The sequence below is a fragment of the Primulina tabacum genome, chromosome 6 (assembly GCF_025594145.1).
Source record: "Primulina tabacum isolate GXHZ01 chromosome 6, ASM2559414v2, whole genome shotgun sequence".
In the NCBI taxonomy this organism is placed as follows: domain Eukaryota; kingdom Viridiplantae; phylum Streptophyta; class Magnoliopsida; order Lamiales; family Gesneriaceae; genus Primulina; species Primulina tabacum.
The window spans coordinates 26,822,046-26,841,251 of record NC_134555.1 but is presented as its reverse complement, the minus strand read 5'-3'; positions in this window follow the sequence as shown (position 1 = coordinate 26,841,251).

The following is a 19,206-nucleotide window of genomic DNA, read 5'->3' as shown; positions in this document are numbered from 1 at the left end:
CTTGCTAACTACCTTCGAAAACCTTTCCCAAAATCCTTCCAAGTGATGTGTATGTGTGCTGCCGTGTGTGGTGGGTGTGTGGAGAGAATTTTCAGATTGTAAAATAGGGTGGCCGATTGTTTTTTTATGCTAGAATAGGGTTTTTCAATTATTTAACACTTTAAATACTAATTTTCTTTGCTAATTAGGCTAGACCTATTAAGCCTCTAAATTAAGCCCATTAAATTAGTTAGGATTTAAATAAAATATCAACAAGCTTTTTGTTTAATTAAATATGTGAATTTATTAGCCGGGTTGCCAAAAAGTTCGTATTTTAGTTGAAAACCAACACCGATAAAATTTTCGTCCCGGAGTATAAAATCACTTCAAAACCCTTTATATTCAAAAATACTAAAAAGCATCGACCATCTTTTAAATAATTAAAAATATTTTACGTTTTCTTCAGCCTTCGGTCCTCGTTCCTCGATCGTCACTTGAATATTCCTAAAAATACATTTTTTTTATGCATGATGACAAATAAATCTCGTTTAGTATATAAACAAGTACGTCACATAATTAATTAGCAACTAAAATCAATTAATTACTCAATTTTTCATAATTACCTAGATTCGCATGCAGTTGGATTACGTCGTCTTAATTTTGGACCTTACATTTTGAATCTATGTATCCATTGATTTCCACTTCATTATTCTTTGGACTTTGTTTGCGGCGTCTTAATTGCTTTAGCCGGAATGCGTTGTTCTAGGTAGTCTTTGTTGTGGTGCGGCGTTTCATATTCAGTTGCAATCTGTTATGTCTCTTTGTCGGTTGAAAGTTCTTTCCCGAGACATCTTCAGCTGAGAGATACTTAACTTTAAGGCATTCGGCTGGATGTATTAACTGATTGGTTTCCAACTGATCAGACAGTCGATTTCAGCTATTAAGTCCAGTTGCTGAGTTCAGTTGGTTCGTATTTTCAGTTGGTTGATCAGTTTGCCAACTCCAGAATTTAGTTTCCAACAATTTCCCCCTTTATGGTGTTTGACAAAATTAAGTAACTGAACCCTTTGTAGATAAGAGATTGATCAACTGAATTTCACGATTGATTGGACTCTTTGTAGATAAAATAATAAACTGATCAACTGAATCAGTAACTTGATGAGTACAGTGAAGACTGCTACTGAAACGAGAATTTCTTCTGTTGTTCTAGCATTCCTTTGATTTCTTCCCCCTTTTTGTCAAACAACTCCATCTTCTCAGATAATTTTCGAACATCAGTTGAAAGAATTTTGACATCTGCTGAGATACTTGAGACAGCAGTTTCTAAACAGGTCTGCAGCAATTCCATTTTATTAGAAACAGAAGTTTCCAATCGTTGAACTCGTTGAGTAACTATATCCTGAGTACTCAATTGGGATTCTTGCACCACTATCTGAATAATTTCATCAATGTTTGCGAAAGATAATTCTGCTTCAGTGTACATTTGATGTTCACCAGTTGGTGATTGAGACACATCCTGAACTGGCTCTTTAGTTGGAATAATAGCCTGTTCTGAGGATGACTCTTTCTGCTTTGAGGGAGGTTCTTCAACTATTTCCTTTTCATCATCGTCTGAATCTCCTTTATGAAGGACTAACTCTTGATCCATTTCCCAAAACTTTATCTGAGATAGCAATCCCATCAGATCGGTGTCTAGCTGAGTGATCACCGCATGATCAGCATAGGCAGTGGGATTTGTTGGAACGTAGTTAGCCTTCAGTTTGTCAATAATTTGTGTTAACTTCTTTGCTCTCATCTGATCAAACAAGTATGTTTTTCTCTCCATAGCTTGGGCAATGGTGGCAGCTTTGACTATCTTGAGGACAGAAGCTTCCAGTTTGATGAATTTGTTCAGTTGAGATTTTGTTCTTAGTTGCTTGGCAAAAATCTGTGTACGATAGGCTGTCCAAGCATCATAGAGTTGAAGTTTTGATGCGGCAAAATCATTAACCTTGTCCCAAACAAGGTCAATGTGGGTTTGAATGGGATTGGATGGCCTTGGTTGTTCAGTCAATTTTCCCTTGCCTTTGTCAGAACTGAGGATGTGTGGAATTTCCAGACCAGTTCGTGTAGTATCCACCCGTTTTATAATACTAATGCCCTTGGGTCGGGCAGGTGCCAGAGGAGTGGGACGAGTAATATTAATCAGAGGGGCTTTGATCCTAACTGTTTCTTTCTTTGCACCAATTGATTTTTCTGGTGGGATGATCTTCAGAGGGACAGCTTCAATTGGCTGCTGAGCATCTGAAGATATTGGCTTGTCAGTAGGAATAGATTCCTCTGTAGTTATTGGTTTAATCCTCTGAGTTCTCGGTTTCTTGGTGATCTTTGGGGAAGGAGTTTTCTCTGTATCGGATTCTTCCACAATTAATTTTCTTTTTGCTAACTTCAGTTGAGCCAATGTCTTGGCCTTTTTTACTGATTTAGGAGCTGCCTATTGAATCCCAATCTCCTGTTTTATCTTTACAAACTGATCAGGAGAGATGTCCAATTTTGTCTTGGGTGGCATAGCATTCTTCGCATTAAAGACTTTGAATTTTGATGATTTTTCTGTATTATCTGCCACTAACCCCTTCACTTTCAGCAGATAGCTCAGTTGCACTGCAAAACCTTTGGACTGTTTGGATGATAGAAACATATTCTTTAAAATATTGAATATAAGATGCTTCCAGTTGAATTTATGTCTAGCCATAATGATAGAAATAGCTTGAAATTTTTCCAAAGTAAGTGCAGCAAAAGATCCAGCTTTCGCCAAAATCCCTTTGGTGACTATATCAGCAAGTAACTGAACTTCGTGCTTCAGTTCCTTCTTTTGGTCGGAAACATTGATTTTCCGTCCTTCAGCAGAAAGTGAGGTTTGCATCTTTTCAATGTCAGATGCCTTAACATCAGATAAGTGTGCTAGTCCATCAGATGGTAAAGAAAAGATTTCTCCAAAGGAATCTTCGGAAATGGTCAGCAGCTGACCATTGATATTAAAAGCGATGTTTCCATCAGAATTGATCGTACCGCTAGAGTAGATTTCCTGAAGTTCTTTGGGGTAGATCTCTTGTGATGATTGTCCCAAGAATGTCCTTAACCCAGCAGTTTCGAGTTTTTGAAAAACGTTCTTGACATTAGTGTCGCCAAAAGATAGAATTGATCCAAAGTTGATAGCCATTGCATTCCGCATGTAAGCGGGAATTTGATTCGCCATTTTGATAGATAAAATGATCTGCAATTTGTAAACGAGAGCTCTGGAATTAGTATTCTCTTAGAAACTGATTGTACGCGTAAGAAGAGAAACTGAATTGAAGCGAGCTTAGTACAGTTGTTCGTGACTGTTTAAATTCGGGATACGTGTCAGTCCATTAAAAATTTGAGTAAAAATGTGTGTACGTGTGCTATAAGCGTGTGTACAATTTAAATGGTTCAAATGCTTCCACGTTTTCAAAATAGAATTCATCATTAGATAGTTGACAGTCACGTCACTTGATTTGGAATAAAATTCGTTTTAATCAGTTAACTTATATGAGAAGATTAGTGAAATTCCCAACTGAAAGATCAGTTGAAAGACAGTGTCCTTTCAATTTGAGAATTTACTAACATTTGTCTTCTCAGTTAACCTCTTAAAACCATTATTCCCCCTTACTTAGTGCACAAGATAATTAAAGCGAATAAATTCAAATATTAGAAAGATTATCAGTCTGCTGAAATGTTGACGACTCTTCAGCTTCCTTGATATTCTGCTATAAATAGACTTAACACGGTTAGTTTCAGTTATATTGGTGAAAAATATTCAAAACCAAAGAATGACAGATGCGAGTAGCTCAAGTGCTTCGCCATTTTCTCTGGAAGCAAGGAAGACTGCCGTAGAAGACGAAGTTTTCTATAAGTGTCTTCCCTACTGGGAAAGGTTATAGGAGCTAGAGTTCCTGTACAACTCTGGAGAGGCTACTACTCCCAAGCTGATGGCAGAGTTGAGAGAAGTGCGGGAGCACTTGAACCTAGCTGTGTGGGTGGACGTCTTCAAGGAAGGTCATATCTATCAGCTGATGCTTCAAAAGGAACTGGAGCTCCTTAATCGCATAGCTTCTTCTCACAGCTTTTGCAAAACATCTTCCTCAGCTCTATCTGTTTGGTTGAGAATGTGGATAGATGATATAGAGGAAAAAAATGAAAATGTAATTCAGGCAAATATTTATTGTTGAATGAAGTATTTATTTTGGCTTATCTTTGTTTTTCTTTTTCCTGCAAATAATAAATTATGATCATAAACAAATGAACTGATGAAAGACTAACTGATATAAGTTGATTAAGAATTGAAATCACTTAATTGTTGAGTTGTAAATGGTAGACTGATATCAGTTGACAATGAACAACTGATAGTTAAGAAGCCTCGGTAAATGAGAAAAACGCTTCGGTTGACTAGAGTCTCTTCAGTTTCTTTATCATTCAATTTTTATCTGTCTATAAATAAGATGATAGAATGTGAGACAACAACAGTTCAAAATGTCGGATTCAAGTGACTCTGATGCATGCAGCAGTACACACGTTCATGTTACTGAACAATCGAATCCACATTTAGAAGAGATGAAGAGAAGGATGGAGGAATATGTTTTCAAAAAGGTGATGTCAACATGGTTTAAGATTCATGAGTTGCAGAGAGTGAGTAGAAGTGGTGCGATTCCTACTTTTGCTCAAGAAGCAACAGCAAGAAAGTATCTTGAACGTTTTGAAGTTAGGCATGTTACAGATTTGATTGAGGACAAATGTTTGTTGGAGGCGATGTTATGGAAGGAGTGGCATGTGGTTGATAAGATTTCTAAAACTAGGGCATTTTCTAGAATTCGAATTTATGAGATGAATGATTGGGTTAGGGATTGGCTAGATACAGTTGGTTCTATGATTTCTGCTGTAAACTGGGAATGGTGGTATTCTTAATGAATTATTATTTTCAATTTGTTGTGTTCTTATTTTCTGCAGATAATTCTATTAGTAAAAGCAACATTAGTAATAATTTTAAGACAAATCAATTAAACCAAGAATAATGCGAAAGTAAGAAAACTTAGTCTCGGGTAATGGTTTGGTAAAGATGTCGGCTGCTTGTTGTTCAGTTGATATATACTCCAGTCTAATGTCCTTCTTCAAAGCATGATCTCTGATGAAGTTGTGGGGACCCGGACGCCAATTCCAATTTTTAATCGTTCTTAGAATAAATCAATTATAATATACAGGGTCTAAAATTTTTTTTTTTTTAAATACAAAGCGGAAACGTTATGTAAATCAATCTGAATTCCATATTAAATATAAACATACAAATCTTGTATTATCTACAAGAATTCAACTAGGTTCAACTATATCTCAGTGCTGAATCCTAAGTTGCTTCGAGGCCCGGATCTCCACGCTATCTAGTCCAGCCTCATTCTTTTCTTGACCCTGATCCTATCCCACCTGTTGCCATGCACACATACAAACAAGACAACAGCCGGATAACTCCAGTGAGAATTACATTCTCAGTATAAATCATGTATACATGCAATCATAAAAACAATATAAAAGCATATAACAGATATTCCTAACATGTATCAAAATCAGAAACATGAATCAAATATTCATCACATGTATTATAATCCTAAACATGAATCACTATCAAGAATAAATCATATTCTAAACATGTACCATTATCTGGAACATAATTCAACATCAAGCAATGAATCACTCTCCGTGATTCTCAGACTCAGACTCGACACAGTCCTAATCTAGGGATCCCGTTCGGAATAAGAACATACACCCACCTACACTCCCGATCGGGGTGGTGATATGTTTTTATTCACGAACTTTGGCTCTTTCCATATCGAACACCAGTAATAGAAAAGACTCCAGTTCTATCCACTCCGATATAGCCAAACGTCCGGTGTCCTGACCTAACCGTCATGGACTATGGCCCGATCGCCAATATCCTATCCTGCAACAAAGTGCAATGGGACAGTGACGAGTCCTCACTATCCGGCCCTTCTGTCACAAGATCAAATGTCTACGACTAGGCACATTGGCCTATGACTCAAGACATAAATTGTCTATACATCCATAGACCAGAAATATCAATCGTATTTAATTGCAAATAACAATGCAATAAAATAAAGTATGTGATTTAGGGAAACTCGAGTCAAACCTCACTTGAGTTGTGCAATCCCAACTCAACATTAATTTATACCTTTATCTTCTCGCTCTGACGAATACGAAGTCCTGAATTCAACTCTGTCCATTCTCAATCTGGTAATAACAATACCGAACAGACACAATATCAATATGTAACTCAATTCAGAACCTGTTCTGATCAATACTCAAATCAACATACTATCTGATCAATGTCAATCGACATACAGTACAACAATACAATCTCAGTCAATCGTAAATCTGATCAATATCAATCTACTGAGGTTTCGACGACATAACAATACAGTCTCGATAACCCCGTAAATCCCAACATCTCAGAAATAATACCAGAACTCATAATCAATACCGGTATAACTCATAATGTCAATGATAATACAAATCTGATATCGAATCTCAGTCAAATCGATTCTGAAAATCATAACAATTACAGAAATAGTCTGTTCTTTAATCTGACTTCAATTATACGATATCTACTGTATGAGAAACACCATATATGATACCTATTCAATTCTGACAATATCATAATTTCAAATCATATCTAAACGTAACAAAACTTACGTCCTGTAGAATCCTGCGTCGATAGGAACACAGTACTGAAGTCAGATTAAAAATCAGACGGGCGGATTTCTCGTAAATCCCAATCTTTATGTCGAAGAAAACTTACAACCTTTTTCCCTTGAAGCTTGCTCGGTTGCTGAATGAAGAATCACTTCATTTATATATATATATATATATATATCCACTTGTTGCATGTAAATCAACGTGTCTCTTTTTCAGGTTTTGCAAGCGGCGCTCGGGCAGTTAATCTTTATCACTCGGGCGCGGAAGTTTCTGTCGAGATACTCAGCTGAACATCTCCTGGCGCTCGGGCGGTAATATTCTACCGCTCGGGCGCCAAAAATTCTGTCCAAACTCATGGTGTATTGGCGCTTGGGCGGTTTTTTTCTACCGCTCGGGCGCGAGATGTTTGGTCCAACATCTTGAGATGTTCGGTCCAACCTCTTGGCTTATAATGTAACGATGTCCTGCTTCTTCATTTGAGTTCCTATAACCTCAATTCTGTCAATTAATCAACATCTGATTACAGCAATTAAATCTCGGGCATTACATTTCTCCCCCTCTTAGATATGATTTCGTCCCCGAAATCACAGCCAATCAAATCAGATAACGAAAGAAATGTTTAATAGAATAAGTCATAACTCCTTTCAGTGTAATAACTCTGAACATCGCTACCTCATATCAGGCTCAGTCTTCCAGGTAGCCTCTTCGATGCCCTGTTGACTGTACTGTACTTCCAACAGTGGAATATTCTTCATCCGGAAATATCTTTCTTTCACGAATCTCTGATTTTACTCTGGAATAATCATTCAAGAAGTATAATATCATAATACCACCCGAAATAGCTGTAACAGAATTAATTTTACAATATTGGCTATACAACATCTGTATATACCCATCAACAGCTCATAACAAATCAACATTAACATCTCCTATCAACTCTGATAATTCCAATCAAGGTTGTATTCAATCTTCTAGCTTCAAATATCAACAGTCATCATTCGACGTTGATATATTCAATCTATTTATTCTGAGCTGTCTTTATTTTCTTCTAAATCAGTTTCAATGTCTTTATCATATCTGTGGGGACCCGTACGCTAATTCATTCCTTACTTGTCTTCAGGAATAATTCAACCAATTATAATAAATAGGGTCTAAATATTTTTTTCAAAATACAAAGCGAAAACGTAATGTAATTCAATTCAAATTGCATATTAAACATAATTATACAAATATTGTATTATCAACAAGAATTCAACTAGGTTCAACTATATATCAGTGCTGAATCCTAAGTTGCTTCGAAGCCCGGATCTCCACGCTATCTAGTCCAGCCTCGTTCTCTTCTTGACCTTGATCCTATCCTACCAGTTGTCATGCACACATACAAACAAGACAACAGCCGGATAACTCCGGTGAGAATTACATTCTTAGTATAAATCATGTATACATGCAATCATAAAAACAATATAAAAGCATATAACAGATATGTCTAACATGTATTCAAATCAGAATATAAATCCATATCAAGAATAAATCCTATTCTAAACATGTACCATCATCAGGAACATAACTCATCATATACCATATTCAGGAACATAATCAACATAACTCAATATACACTATCAATTAGACTCATGACGTCACATTTAAAAATAGACTCAATCCTAGTCTAGGGATCCCGGTTTCCAAAAGTTAGCATTCCCATATCGACCAACAGTAATAGAAAAGACTCCAGTTCTATCCACGTCAATAGGGTATCGATCACCAGTAATAGAAGAAGCTCTGATTCTATCCACATCGATATAGTATCGATCACAAGTAATAGAAGAAACTCCAATTCTATCCACATCGATATAATATCGATCATCAGTAATAGAAGAGTTACATTCTATCCACATCGATACAGTACCGATCACCAATAATAGAAGAAGCCACATTTCTATCCACATCGATAGCCAATCATCCGGTGACAGACTTAGGCACTATTGCCAATACACTATCTTGTGACATCGTGCAATGTGCCCGTGGCGATCCCACCACTATCAGGCACTTCTGTCCCAAGATACTCGTCTAATACCTGCTATCTATCAATCAAGAGAACAAGTATATCAATCAAATCAATACAATAAGGTAAAGTATGTGATTTAGGGAAACTCGAGTCAAACCTCACTCGAGTTGTGCAATCCCAACTCAACATTAACTTATACCTTTATCTTCTCGGTCCGACGAAGACGAAGTATTGAAGTCAACTCTGTTCATACCCAATCTGATAATGACAATCGAATAGATACAATATCAGTATATAACTCAGTTCAAAACCTGTTCTGATCAATACTCAAATCAAAACATAATTGGATCAATGCCAATCGACATATGATACCACGATACCATCTCAATCAATACCGAATCTGATCAATATCAATCAATCGATGTTTCGACGGCATAACAATACAGTCTCGATAACCCCGTCAATTCCAACACCACAGATATAATACCAGAACTCATAATCAATATCGGTGCAACTCATAATTTCAATAACAATACAAATCTGATATCGAATCTCAATTAATCGACTCCAAAATTCTTAACAATTCCATAATCAGTCCGTTTCTTAATCTGACTTCGATTCTATGATGTCTAACATGTCAAGAATATCATATATGAATTCCATTCAATTCTGGCATTATCATAATTTCAAGACATATCAAAACGTAGTAAAACTTACGTTCAGTTGTAGCCTACGTCGTTAGGAACTCGGTACTGAAGTCGGATTTAAAATCAAATCAGCGAATCTTTCACAATCCTACATTTACGATCAAAGAATTGAAAATTCCTCAAGCTTTCCCTCGGTTTCCTTATCTTCCTCTGAATCAATTTGTGTAATGTATATATATATACACACGTTGCACTCCAAGAGACCAAATGTCGATTTTTCGTGATGCATGCCAGGCGCATATGCGTGCCCAAGTCCCGCGCATATGCGCCGAACGTTCTGTCCGAACTTATAGCAAGTCGCGCAAATGCGCGACGTCCTTCCGCGCATGTGCGCGACATTCTCTGGACTCGAGTTGTACCGATACACCTCCTCGCGCATATGCGCGCCCTATCTCGCGTATATGCGCGAGGTCCTCTGCCTTCGCCATGAGCTGCTCGCGCATATGCGCGTCTTTCTTCGCGCATGTGCGCGCAAGGTTCTGTCTACCTCGCGCATGTGCGCCCATCACGTCGCGCATGTGCGCGAGGACTCTTTCTTGCTCCTCATTTTGATTTTCTTTCGTCTTTCCCGGTCTGATCCGTTCCGTCTATAATCATATCAATTATCACCAATAGATTATAATAATTATCGCCAAATCCTTTTAGATTAACCGGATAAATTTCTCGGGCCTTACATTTCTCCTCCTCTAAGATATGATTTCGTCCTCGAAATCACAGGCAATCAAATCAGATAAAGAAGGAATGGATAATAGAGGTTACTTCAGCAAATTCATTCTATCAAACCATTCTGATAAAATTACTTGCAAATACTTGCTATACAACATCCGTATATACCAATCAACAACTCATACCAAATCCATATGATCAGCTGTTATCAAATCTGTTTATCCCAGTCAAGGATTTACTCAATCTTCGACTTCAAATACCAATCGTCACCATCCGACGTCGGCATATTAAGTCGGTTCATTCAAAGCTGGTGTTCATCCTTTTCTGAATCAGCTTCATTTTCTTTATAAGATTTCTGCTTTTATCAACTTCAATCTCAGATATCACCGTAATATCATTCCCATTCAGAGGAAATCCGCAGTACTCACTGTACAATACCTCGACTAGAGCTATCTGGATACTCATCTAATAGCTATTATTGTACAATAATTCATAACGTGACAAGACATCAGGTCACTAGTGCGAAAATCCAGCACTACAGTTTCTGGATATCCTCCAGTATCTAGATAGTTCACTCCAACTATCCGTCAATCTATAAACCATAGATAAAAATCATGCTATACATTCTGCCAACAGTACTAAATCAACCAAAAATCACGGTATGATATAATTTACTCTGGCATTCAATACCATTTGACCCCCTTTTCTGACTTACCTCTCAGTCGTCTTGTCATATCTGTACGTCATCATGTACAATATACATATGCCGATTTGAACAATCGTTCAATCATAACCACATCCTGGTACATTCTTGGCACGATTTCGGTAAGTCTATCACTAGATCCATAGAAATGTACTCCTATTTCTATTCAGGAATCGATAATCTGTATAACCAATCTCCTGGTTTCTATCTTCCTGTCTTCATCTGTCAGCGATTTAGACATTTCAATACAAATTCTGACATAACTGATTTCATTTGTTTACATCAAAACTGTCCGTTCGTATTATCACACATTTCTTGTTGCTAGAATAATACAGAATCTACTACCGTGTGCCTCTGACAATACTTGTCATTTCAAATTCGAAATATCTAGCACAAACAATTCAGCTAATTATATAAAATAAAGCATTACCTACCTGTTATTCTGATTGACACATTGTTCTGACTATCGAAATCAAGTTCTGAACAATATGATTAAACTTCGAAACTGCTGTAATTTTCAACATCCGCTCTGAGCCGGCTTGACTGTATATAATTTCAATGGTCACATACTCTGAATGTAATCTGTTACAATCTGGATTCATAGCCGAACAATTCTGTATACAACAATCTCAGTTCCCAGAATATTCAATACAAATTTCAACTGTTCGATTCAATATGCTGCGAATATATCAAAATATCATAGATAAAACGAGCATAAGGTCATCAGAACACTTCGGAACACAGGATTTATCAACCCATATACAGAACTGAAGTATTTCTCAGAGAAACACATAATCAGATGTAACTTTAACTCTCAGGCAGTAAATCTTCTAACTGACATTTCAGTTCTTTCAATTCAATCAATATCATTCTGTACAGAAGTCTAAAATGAAATCCATACCTGATATCAAATCAAGGCTGAAGTCACTCTCCCTGATATAAGACAAATCCGGAATTTCATATGGAACGACTATAGCAACTCTCCTGCTACTGACAAATCATTCCCAGACAGGCTCAACTTCAGTAATCAACTGAATACATAAAGAATTACTCCATTCTTTTCGATAATCATCGAATCATACATAATACGGATATCAAGGAATTCAAAATCGAGAATCCTTACCGTATATCATTCGTTCATCGGCCATTTCAGGTCCGAATCTTACCATCTCCTGGCAAGAATCTATAATAGTTCTGTACTTGTTAGCATATCAATTTCAATAATGTAATCAAAATCAGATAACACAAGTACAATACAATCTAATTCAATCTCATTCTCTTTTTACTGCAGTACCCAATATATCACATAATTCACTGATATCAATTCCTTACCCCAAAAGGTACAAGGATCAATACTACAGTAATACAGACCCAGCAGGTACAACATATATCAATACAACTCAGTCAAAGATAATCATAGGGAATGCATGGGTATATATCAATACATATGCAATATAATCATAACAGATTATTACCTGCCACTATATCATCACATGTGTCCTGGGTCTGTTCCTCGATCACTACCACCAGATGATTCTGCTCCCTGAAATCTTCGGGAACCTTTCTGTGGACAGACTCTAGCAAACTGTCCTTGCTGTTTACAGATATTGCACCGACCAGTCACTCCCTGGCACTGCTCCATGGGATGTCTCCCTCCGCAAGTCCTGCAATAAACTCCACTATAACTCGGTATAGAACCACTGGAGCTAGATGAACCACTCGGCCCGCTTCCTAACTTCTTAAACTGTTTCTTTTGAGCTTTCAATTGTTCCTGCTTTCCACCACTTCTACTGCCAATCTCGAGTCTGGACGGCAGTAGTTGTGGTATCGATGTGGGAAGAACATATGAAACTTCTTTTTGTCTTATCAGAACGGATTCTGCTCTTCTGGCTCGATTCAGAGTATCAGCAAAATTACTCGGTGGTTTCACATTCACCAATGTGCGTATCTCCGGATTCAATCCCTGGATAAACTTATTAGATACAGCTGTATCATTTCTAGCCACTTGAAGAGCAAAATGTAGTAAGGTGAAAAACTGGGCCAAATACTCATCGACATTCAACTGACCCTGTCTTAAATTTGTAAACTCTGCACCTTTATCCTCTCTGTATGATAGAGGTACAAATCTTTGATAAAATTCGACTTTAAAAATTTTCCACGTAATCATGGAACCACGCTGTGCTATGGCTTCCCTAGTTACCAGCCACCAACTCCTAGCGGCTTCCCGTAGTTGATTCATAACCAGTTTAACTCTACAATCATCTATGAACCCCAGAAATTAAAATAACATTTCTATATCCTCCAGCCAATTCTCACAATCGCCTGGCGCCTCAATACCCCTCAGAATCGGCGGTTGAAATGATTGAAATCTCATCAACTGTGTTTCCATCAGATTTTCTGATACATCCATCAGATCAGTCGAAGTACTACCTCGTTCTCGCACTCTTCTAGGAGGAATATCTGATAATCACAGATGTTAGTGGTAACAGGAGACAAATCCGTCTCAATCCCAATCATGATCAGCTTACCTCTGATCAAGAATTGGTTCTGATCCAGTTTCAACTAATACATATTACGAAATCAACTCAGATATTCAGGTAACATGTAGCTTAATAGCCAGTAAAACATACTGAAATCTTAGCATATACAATGTAATTTCAACATTATATTCAATCATATGCTATATAAATCCAGGCAGTAAAACATAATATCATGCTAGCATACACAATGTAAATCAACATTATAAGTAAATCACATGCTAGCAATCACATGCAGGAAAGATAACTCAATCTACCCCGCTCACTCTCTTCTATCTTAATTTCAAGAACTACAGTTCTAGAACCTACTGTTCTGGAACCTAATGCTCTGATACCACCTGTTGTGGGGACCCGGACGCTAATTCATTCCTTAATTGTCTTCAGGAATAATTCAACCAATTATAATAAACAGGGTCTAAATTTTTTTTTTTAAAATACAAAGAGGAAACGTAATGTAATTCAATTCAAATTACATATTAAACATAATTATACAAATCTTGTATTATCTACAATAATTCAACTAGGTTCAACTATATATCAGTGCTGAATCCTAAGTTGCTTCGAAGCTCGGATCTCCACGCTATCTAGTCCAGCCTCGTTCTCTTCTTGACCCTGATCCTATCCCACCTGTTGGCATGCACACATACAAACAAGACAACTGCCGGATAACTCCGGTGAGAATTACATTCTCAGTATAAATCATGTATACATGCAATCATAAAAACAATATAAAAGCATAAAACAGATATGTCTAACATGTATTCAAATCAGAATATAAATCCATATCAAGAATAAATCCTATTCTAAACATGTACCATCATCAGGAACATAACTCATCATGTACCATATTCAGGAACATAATCAACATAACTCAATATACACTATCAATTAGACTCATGACGTCACATTTTTAAGACTAGACTCAATCCTAGTCTAGGGATCCCGGTTTCCAGAAGTTAGCATTCCCATATCGACCAACAGTAATAGAAAAGACTCCAGTTCTATCCACGTCGATAGGGTATCGATCACCAGTAATAGAAGAAGCTCTGATTCTATCCACATCGATATAGTATCGATCACCAGTAATAGAAGAAACTCCAATTCTATCCACATCGATATAATATCGATCATCAGTAATAGAAGAGTTACATTCTATCCACATCGATACAGTACCGATAACCAGTAATAGAAGAAGCCACATTTCTATCCACATCGATAGCCAATCATCCGGTGACAGACTTTGGCACTATCGCAAATACACTATCTTGTGACATCCGTGCAATGTGCCCGTGGCGATCCCACCACTATCAGGCACTTCTGTCCCAAGATACTCGTCTAATACCTGCTATCTATCAATCAAGAGAACAAGTATATCAATCAAATCAATACAATAAGGTAAAGTATGTGATTTAGGGAAACTCGAGTCAAACCTCACTCGAGTTGTGCAATCCCAACTCAACATTAATTTATACCTTTATCTTCTCGGTCCGACGAAGACGAAGTATTGAAGTCAACTCTGTTCATACCCAATCTGATAATGACAATCGAATAGATACAATATCAGTATATAACTTAGTTCAAAACCTGTTCTGATCAATACTCAAATCAAAACATAATCGGATCAATGCCAATCGACATATGATACCACGATACCATCTCAATCAATACCGAATCTGATCAATATCAATCAATTGATGTTTCGACGGCATAACAATATAGTCTCGATAACCCCGTCAATTCCAACACCAAGATATAATACCAGAACTCATAATGAATATCGGTGCAACTCATAATTTCAATAACAATACAAATCTGATATCGAATCTCAATTAATCGACTCCAAAATTCATAACAATTCCATAATCAGTCCGTTTCTTAATCTAACTTCGATTCTATGATGTCTAACATGTAAAGAACATCATATATAAATTTCATTCAATTCTGGCAATATCATAATTTCAAGACATATCAAAACTTAGTAAAACTTACGTTCAGTTGTAGCCTACGTCGTTAGGAACTCGGTACTGAAGTCGGATTTAAAATCAGATCAGCGGATCTTTCACAATCCTACATTTACGATCAAAGAATTGAAAATTCCTCAAGCTTTCCCTCGGTTTCCTTTTCTTCCTCTGAATCAATTTGTGTAATGTATATATATATATATACACACGTTGCACTCCAAGAGACCAAATGTCGATTTTTCGTGATGCATGCCTGGAGCATATGCGCGCCCAAGTCCCGCGCATATGCGCCGAACGTTCTGTCCGAACTTACAGCAAGTCGCGCATATGCGCGACGTCCTTCCGCGCATGTGTGCGACATTCTCTGGACTCGAGTCGTACCGATACACCTCCTCGCGCATATGCGCGCCCTATCTCGCGCATATGCGCGAGGTCCTCTGCCTTCGCCATGAGCTGCTCGCGCATATGCGCATCTTTCTTCGCGCATGTGCGCGCAAGGTTCTGTCTACCTCGCGCATGTGCGCCCATCACGTCGCGCATGTGCGCGAGGACTCTTTCTTGCTCCTCATTTTGATTTTCTTTCATCTTTCCTGGTCTGATCCGTTCCGTCTATAATCATATCAATTATCACCAATAGATTATAATAATTATCGCCAAATCCTTTTAGATTAACCGGATAAATTTCTCGGGCCTTACAATATTTCTGATCCTATCCGATCCAATTTCAGGTATCTAGGAGATATTATTCTCATACGAAGGAAATCTACCGTTCTCACTGTACAATACCTTGACTAGAGCTATCTCGATACTCATCTACTAGCTTTTATTGTCCAATCATTAACAAAATGACAACACATCGTATCAACTAGTGCTAAAATCCAGCACTACAGTTCCTGGATATCCTCCAGTATCAGGATAGTTACTCCAACTATCGTTCGATCTATAGATGATAAGTGAACGAGTTTATTGTATACTATGCCAAAAGTACAAAATCAATCAAAAATCACGGTATGATATAATCACTCTGGCATTCAATACAATCTGACCCCTTTTCTGACATACATCTAAGTCGTCTGATCATAGCTATACGTCATCTTGTACAATATAACATCCGCGGATTTGAACAATCGTTCAATAATAATCACATCATATCACCGTCACAGCAAGATTTTCGATAGTTTCGTCACGAAATTCATAGAAATGTACCCCCATTTCTATTCAAGAATCGATAATCTGTATAACCAATCTCCTGGTTTCTATCTTTCTGTCTTCATCTGTCAGCGAGTTAGACATTTCAATACAAATTCTAACATAACTGATTTCATTTGTTTACATCAAAACTGTCCATTCGAATTATCACACATTTCCTGTTACCAGAATAATACTGAATCTATTACTGTGTGCATCTGACAATACCTGTCATTTAAAATTCGAAATATCTGGGACAAACAAATCAGCTAGTTATATAAACTAAAATATTACCTACCTGGTATTCTAATCGACGCAATCAAGTTCTGAACAGTCTGATCAAACTTCTGAACTGCTATAATTCTCAAAATCAACTCTGTGTCGGCTTGAACTGTATATAATCTCAACGGTTCATAACAATCGGCATCAAATACGGATTCAGAATAACAGAAATATCGGATCGGATTCAAAATACCAATCATTTATACTAATCTAGTAAACACATAAAACGCAATTTCTGACATTTCTGACATTTATGAAGTTATGCCATTTTCAATGTCGTTCTCATCCACAGATCACGGTCTCAACTGTGCTATAGTCAGTCAATATACTATCTTCAGATATCATAGACTCTGAATACTCTCCGTTACAATAAAGATTCATATCTGAACAATTCTGTATACAACAATCTCAGTTCCCAAAATATTCAATAAAATTTCAATTGTTCGATTCAATCAATCATACCCTGATATCGAATCAAGGCTGAAATCGCTTTCCATATATAGGACAAATCCGGAATTTCATCTGGAACGACTAAAGCAACTCTCCTGCTACTGGCAAATCATTCCCTGATAGGTTCAACTCCAGTAATCAACTGAATATATAAGGAATTACTCCATTCTTTTCGATAATCATCGAATCATACATAATACGGATATCAAGGAATTCAAAATCGAGAATCCTTACCGTATATAATTTATTCTTTGGTCATTTCAGGTCTGAATCTTACCATCTCCTGGCAAGAATCTATAATAGTTCTGTACTTGTTAGCATATCAATTTCAATAATGTAATAAAAATCAGACAACACAAGTACAACACAACCTAATTCAATCTCATTCCCTTTTTACTGTAGTATACAATATATCACAGAATTCACTGATATCAATTCCTCTCCCTAAAAGGTACAACGATCAATACTACAGTAATACAGACCCAACAGGTCTAACATATATCAATACAACTCAGTCAAAGATAATCGTAGGGAATGCATTAGTATATATCAATACATATGCAACATAATCATAAAAGATTATTACCTGCCACCATATCATCAAGTGCATCCTGGGTCTATTCCTCGATCACTACCACCAGACGCTCCTACTCCTGGGAATCTTCGGGAATCCTTCAGTGGACATACTCTAGCAAAGTGTCCCTACTGTCTATAGATATTGCAACTACCAGTCACTCCCTGGCATTGCTCTGAGGAATGTCTCCCTCCGCAAGTCCTGCAATAAACTCCAGTATAACTCGGGCTAGAACCACTGGAGCTAGATGAACCAATCGGTCCACTTCCTAACTTCTTAAACTGTTTCTTTCGAGCTTTCAGCAAATCTTGCTCCCCACTCGTACTGCCACTATCCAATCGGAGAGGGAATTGTTGTGTCTGGGGTCGGATCACATCCCACCTTTCTCGTTGTCGAATCAGACTCACCTCAGCTCTCTTTGCCGTACTCAAAGCATCAGCAAAATGGTAGGGTTGCTGCATATTTATCAATGCAATTATCTCTGAATTCAATCCTTTGATGAACTGATCAGCTACAGCTTCATCGTTCCCAGCCAAATGAGGAGCAAAACGCAGTAGAGTAGAGAATTTAGCAACATATTCTTCAATATTCAGTTGGCCTTATTTCAAATTCTCAAACTCTGCTTTTTTATCCTCCCGGTACGAAACTGAGAAAAATCTTCGATAAAATTCAGCTTTAAAGACTTCCCATGTGATCACAGTACCACGCCGTTCTAATACTCCTTTGATTGTAATCCACCAACTCCTGGCGGCCTCTCGTAACTGGTTGGGCACCAGTTTGATTCTCTATTCATCTGGATAATCCAGTAAATCAAACAGTATTTCTATATCATCTAACCAATTCTCACAATCTTCAGACGTCTCAACACCCCTCAGAATCGGCGGCTAAAATGACTGAAACTGTTTCAACTGTGTTTCCATCGGAGTTTCTGATACATCTATCTGATCAGTCGAAGTACTACCCCTTTCCGGAATTCTTCGAGGAGGTATATCTGATCACCACAAGGGTTAGCAATCACAGGAGATAAATCCATCTCAGTCCCTTCCTGATCTGCTTACCTCTGATCAAGAATTGGTTCTGATTCATTTTAAAATCAGACATATTACCAAATAAATTCAGATATTCAGGTAATCATGTAATTAAAAGCAGTAAATCATACTTAGCATGCTAGCATACGCAGTGTAATTCAACATTATAATAAATCACATGCTAGCAATCAAAAGCAGGAAAGAAAACTCAATCTACCCCGCTCACTAGCTTCTATCTCAGTCTCAAGAACCTACAGTTCTAGAACCTACTGTTCTGGAACCTAATGCTCTGATACCACCTGTTGTGGGGACCCGGATGCTAATTCCAATTTTTAATCGTTCTTAGAATAAATCAATTATAATATAG